Genomic DNA, 6,000 nt, shown 5'->3' with positions numbered 1-6,000 from the left:
TCTGCCTTCTTTCTGTTTTACTCCTCTCATGGTACTGCTCTGCTACCTACCCCAATAAAGGAGAACTAACAACTTAAAATGCCTTGTTCAAAAATTTTAAGTAATACTTACATTTGCTGTTCAGGCATTTGAAAGTTAACTTTTCTTGTCTACATAGTAAACACTGGCATTTTTATCTGTTTGAATAATCAAAGTGGTGCTTTCTGTGTCTTCTTGGTTGCAAAGATTTGAACTGCTTCCTAAAGGTCCACAGTCTGGGCCAGCTCATGCTCTGTTGAGATGGTTGCAAGGCCAACCAGCCTCTCCTGTGTCCTCTCCTGTGGATCTGGATATAGATACACACAGAGTAACCAGGTTATCATTTTCACAATATTTTTACAGCATATATGAAGAAAGCTGTGACACGAGTGAAATATGACCCAGAAAAAATTGAAAAATTTACAACCTGCCATTTCTGAAAATACAACTATAAGTCATCACCATAAGTCTATCTAGGTTTGACACAGAAGTTTACTCACTGAGCTATATACCTTACATTGGAAAATGTAATATCGAAAACACAACAAATGTTTGTACTTCTGCTGTGCCATCTACCTAATCAGCAACCAGATCATCCTGTTTCACAGTTCTTTGACTTAATGTACTGTAGTAATATCATCACTGTGCTAATTGATGGGGGCTCTTTCAAAGTCCACTATGATGCTATAGGGATGTATAATTTACTGGCTATGGCTAAATGTAAGATGCATTCTGCATTTTTCTGTAGGCCTGGCCTCTTTTCTGAATATGGATTTGCATTATAATGCCAGATTGTAACTCCTGTGACCCTTGGGGAATTTTGGATCCAGATTTGAATTTAGCATCTGTGTTTAACTCTTTAAAGGGCTGAATCAAAATCCTAAATCTGAACACCTCCTAATGTTAGGCTAGATCAAACTATATACAAACTGTGTGACTCCAGACAAATTGTGTTTTTGGGGAGGAATAAATAACCCTTCTTCAGGACCTGAGTGCAACAATATTATGCCATTATGTGGTATGAACAAGTAGAGCTGGCCGAGCAGATTTTTCAATTCATTTGCAATTTTGATGAGTCTAACACTGCATTTTGGGTTGAACTAAATCTTTTGTTTAAAAAAACCCAAATATTTTGATCATTTTAAAACCCTTGATTTTTTAAAAATTAAATGAAAGGAAACTTTGAAGTGAAGTAATTTCAAACAGAAACATCAAACTATCTTGTCTGGAACATGTTGAAATGAAACTGATTTTTTTGGGCTTTTTCCAAAACAGACAGTTAGATGAAATCAGCATGATTTAGTCTTGCTGAATCTGAACAGCTTGCCCCCCCAAAAAAGTTGATCAAAAATGTCACCTAGCTCTGTGAATGAGCCAAGCATCTTGCACCATAAATTCCCCGTGTCCCTTTGGTAATACTTCTATTCCCTGCCCACTGGAAAAAATGAAAGCCTTTCCTAAACCTGTGGCTTCCACATAATTCTCTGCTGTGCAGCCAGCCAAACCACTCACATTTGGTCTCAAATGTACATTCGTATCCAGACAGTTTAATTGACCTTACATTTTAATGGCATATAAACAACTCGGGAACACAGTGACAGAGTCTGCTCTCATTTGCACCACTGTAATCCCAGAGTAACTCTACTGTGTCAGTTTGAAAAAGAAATTGAATATTTCATGTTTATAATTAACCTGAAACATAGCTTACAAATCGAAAGAGAGAAACTCAGGACATGCTTTAACATTTACACCCTGTAATTTGGTTAGGGTTGTGCTGTTGAAGATGTGAAAGTAATCTGTGCTTAATGTCAGCAGAATAGTAACAGTAGAACAACAGTCATTACCAAGCTTGAAGTGAATTAGTAGTGAAACTATTGTGGCAGAAGCAATATTATTGTTTACAAGATTGTGTAAATGATTGGCTCTTGATATTAAAGTGACCTATGAGTATGAAAGAGCTCTTTACAAAAACTTTCATTTTCTTACACAACATTAAAAAGGGGAGAGCCAGCACAGTACCCAACGTCACTATAGAAAAGCTGACTCAAACCAGTAGTGGGGCGATAAACATACACACAATCCCAAGAAGCTTCACCATAAATGTGTTACATAGTGGATGCAGGTTGCAGCTGGTGTGGGGTGGATAATGTCCTTGTTTTTCCTTAGGGTTTGGCCAACATCTTCATACTTGGGTCCCTAAAGTTAGGTTCCTAAATTTAAACTTAGGCACTGTAATAAGAGAGGCCTGATTTTTCAGAGGTGCCGATCATCACCTTCACCTTTCATTGCTATCAAAGGGAATTGATCTTTTGGAGGAAATGAGGAATGGAAGGGATTAAGGGATATGTGCATGTGCATATGCGCACACATAGCAAATCTCCACCATAATTTTATTAAAGATGGTCTTAAACCACAAATTTCAGAGTTAGAGCCACATCAAGATTAATCCCAAAGTTTAGGCTGTTTGGGCTCAAAGTATGAGAGCAGCAAAATTTGGATCTGATTTCAAGCTCAAATTTCAAATACTCCTAAGGTTTATGGATATAGGGATCTAAGGGTTTGGTTTGGACCCATCTCAACATAGTGTAAAAAGTATAATGGTGATTAAAAATCTCTGTTAAGATAGCTGTGTAAGAAAAAATGCCTTGATGAATAGGGTTAAATTGGATTTTCCAAAATGTCAGTAACAATTTGTGCATATTATTCTTTATCTGCAATATTTTTTAAAAAAAAGTTTTGATCTTAAAAACAAGAAAACTTGGTCATCCTAACATTGTTTTTCTCTGAAACTCAGAAATTTTGGATTGAAGATAAATATTTCACTCAGGATGAAATCCTGCCCTATTGAAATCAATGAAAGTGCTCTTATTGACTTTGGTAGGGCCAGGATTTCACCTCTTTTCCCTTTCCCCCAATTTGAAATCCTGTGGGCTAAATTTAGCCAAAAGCATGAACATGCATATAATGTTTTTTTAAAAAATCCTGAAAATTGGTCTGTATAATGGAAGCACATCGACATGATAGCAGCAGTTATTAGGATTAGTTGTTATAAGAACTAAGACTTCAATAGGAAAGTTCTAGCAATTTAAAAAGTATCTGTTGTATGAATTAGATTCATACAAATGATAAGACAGTGTGGTGAGTTCAGCCTGATCAAATGAAGTAAACCATTTTTATCATCTTTCTGCACAAAGGTTTGTCATAATATCCAGAAATACTATAGATAAATCATAGAGAGCAGGGCTGGCAGTCAATATAAATCCCGCCAATACTGGGAAAGCCACTATACAAAAGAGACAAAAAGGAATAAAAAAATACATTGTGCTAAGTGTTAAAAGAACTGAACAGCTGGCAAAAGGCTAAAAACATCTGTTTGGCCTGCAAATGATTGTCGATCTGGCAGGCATGGATCTAGGCCAAGAGCACTGACAAAGGTAGCACACAACTAGAGCCATTTGATTAATTCAATGCAGCCAAAAATGGGTGGAGAATGACATTAAATATATATTTCTTGGAATTTTGTATGTGCATGGGACCTGTCTTGTTCATTGCTAGATGAGATAAAGTTAAATTGTTGGCAAGTAAAGTAATATGCACCAAGAATGAGTTCATTAATCCGGATTAGTTGTTAAAATCAGTGGGAGGTAGCATTAGGAAGAGGAAGACCTTTAAGTTTCTGGGATCTATCTTCTGAGGAAAATAGAACCATGTAGTAACATGCTATAGCCTCAATCCTTCAAACTATGGGGCCGTGAAGGGTTAAGAGTTAAGGATGTCCATCTACGTGTGTAGGACAGGGGTGTATATTTGGTAATCTGGCAGAAGAATACATTTAGAAAACTGTACAAGCAAAGCCCAGACATGAGATGTATTTTATTTATATTTTTAAAAAGTAGGAGTCTCCACCTTGTTAACAGTTCAAGATATTGGATTTTATTTAACATAACAACTTACAATTACCATTCCCCAGAGGACTAGTTACCAGGTTTATGGATCTCATGATGTACAGCAGAGTTGCAATAGCAAACCATGCACACATTTCATATAGCACGATCACATTCTCTAAACTGTAGGCGATAAAGAGTAAACCCCTATAGAATTCTGACTTGGCTTCATAATGATAAAGATGTCATGCTTCATTATAATTATGTTCCATTAGTGGAAACCCTGCTTCATCTTCCAGAGGTCTCCAGATACAGTGGAACCAGTGTTGTGTGGGCAGCCCACACAGGAGGTACACATTCCCTTTCGCATGCGGGCTCCTAGTATGCTTTCGTGCACAGAGGATGGCTGTAGAGCAAGGGGGGCAAAGCTGATAGATTCATTGCTACAGAGATTAACAGACACTGCCATCCGTGGAACAGGACTGTGGGAACTATAGTAGTTTGAAGCAGTGGCATAGCCAGGACGGGACATTTGGGTAGGTCCTGACTTCAGCTGGGTGGGCAAGCTCCCGCTTCCGGACCCTGCTCCTAGGGTGACCATGTGTCCCGATTTTTATAGGGACAGTCCCAATATTCAGAGCTTTTTGTTAAATAGGTGCCTATTACCCCCCCCCCACCTCCTGTCCCGATTTTTCACACTTACTATCTGGTCACCCAACCTGCTCCTCAGCTGGAGTGCTGGGCAGGTGGACAGAGCAGGGTGAGCCCCTGACCCCGCTCCCCAGCTGGAGGGCCGGGCGGAGTGGGGTAAGCCCCCGCACCCCGACCCCACTCCCTGGCAGGACTGCTGGGCAGGCGGAGTGGGGCTAGCTCTGGACCCCACTTCCTGTCTGGAGCGTGGGGTGGGTGGGCATAGCAGGGCAAGCGCTGGGGCTGGAGCAGAGTTAGGGCTAGGGGGTGGGCCTGGATGCTAAGTGGGTGGGCTGTGGCCCACCTGTGGCTATGCCCCAGCCCACCTGTGGCTATGTCCCTGGCTTCAAGACTACAAGTAGGTGCCATGGAGTAGGTGGGATTCTAAAGTACAGATTCTATTGGATTCCTTTCTTTCCCACCCCTCATTGTCATGACCCAATGTCTCAACCCGGCTCTTCAGCTTGGGTGATCATCACGCTCCAACCCTCCACCACCAGGCTTATTGGCATCACCTAGAACTAAGACTCCTTGAAGTGCAGCTCAGATAGGAGACTCCACCCTTGGACTCTGCTTGGTTGAATCCCAGAGATCCTGATTGGCTCGTTCCCCCTACTTAAGCCAGAAGGAGGAACAGGAAGTTGTCTGTATAACTGGGTCTCACCCTGCTTTGGAATGTTCACCCAGTGCTACCTGCTCTTGTCTCCTGGTCCTGACCTCCTGGTTTCCTGACTCAGCCTGTTTCCCGATATCTTACTCTCAGTTTCTGGCCTTCTGATTCTGAACCCGGACTGGTGTGGGGTGCCAGCCCTATGCTAACCACTAGGCCTGGCCACCGATTTCCCAATCCTACTGTTCATAGAGAAACCCAGACCACTGCACCGCCACTCAGGCTGTCTTATAAGTCAATGATTTGTCCTTCAGGCATTAAGGCCCCAGTTCAGCAAAGCACTTTGAATCAGGACCTAAATAACAAGCACTGCGTATTCTATCAATATTCCCACAGTCACCCACAATAAACTGTATTATGATGTGTGTTGATTTGGTTACTTGTTTAGGTTACTTGAAGAAGAGAAGTGGAAAGAAGAATGTAAGCTCTTTTGGACCATCTTGGCTGTGTTTTGTGCAGCACTGGTCCCAGTGGTATGCTACTACAACATGCCTAGTAAATAATAATGGCTTGCATGCCAAATGGTTTTAATTTCTTCTAAAAATATATGTCAAGTTGTCATACATAAAGAAATATATAGCTTATAGCTATGTGAGCCTATAGACAAAGTTGCATGTGTAAATATTCACAAAAAGAGAATTTCACCTATGTACTTGTGTTTGCACCAGACATCCTTGTGCACTCCTCCTTCAGTGACCAGGAACAACATTAGGTGACTTTCTTGACCGATTGTAGCCA

General features: G+C 40.8%; 1 long non-coding RNA gene across 1 annotated transcript in view; it reads right to left on the bottom strand.

The window, feature by feature from the left end:
• Positions 1–226: 226 nt before the first annotated feature.
• Positions 227–6,000, bottom strand: part of LOC140916892 (uncharacterized) — a 34,208-nt gene continuing 28,434 nt past the window's right edge. Inside the window, exon 5 of the long non-coding RNA XR_012160684.1 lies at positions 227–325. This is a non-coding gene — a long non-coding RNA (uncharacterized lncRNA). The remainder of the gene's footprint in view (positions 326–6,000) is intronic.

This window comes from Lepidochelys kempii, chromosome 9 (genome assembly GCF_965140265.1).
Source record: "Lepidochelys kempii isolate rLepKem1 chromosome 9, rLepKem1.hap2, whole genome shotgun sequence".
Lineage (NCBI taxonomy): Eukaryota > Metazoa > Chordata > Testudines > Cheloniidae > Lepidochelys > Lepidochelys kempii.
Note: the sequence above shows the minus strand (reverse complement) of the source record. Positions and strands in the feature narration are given on the sequence as shown.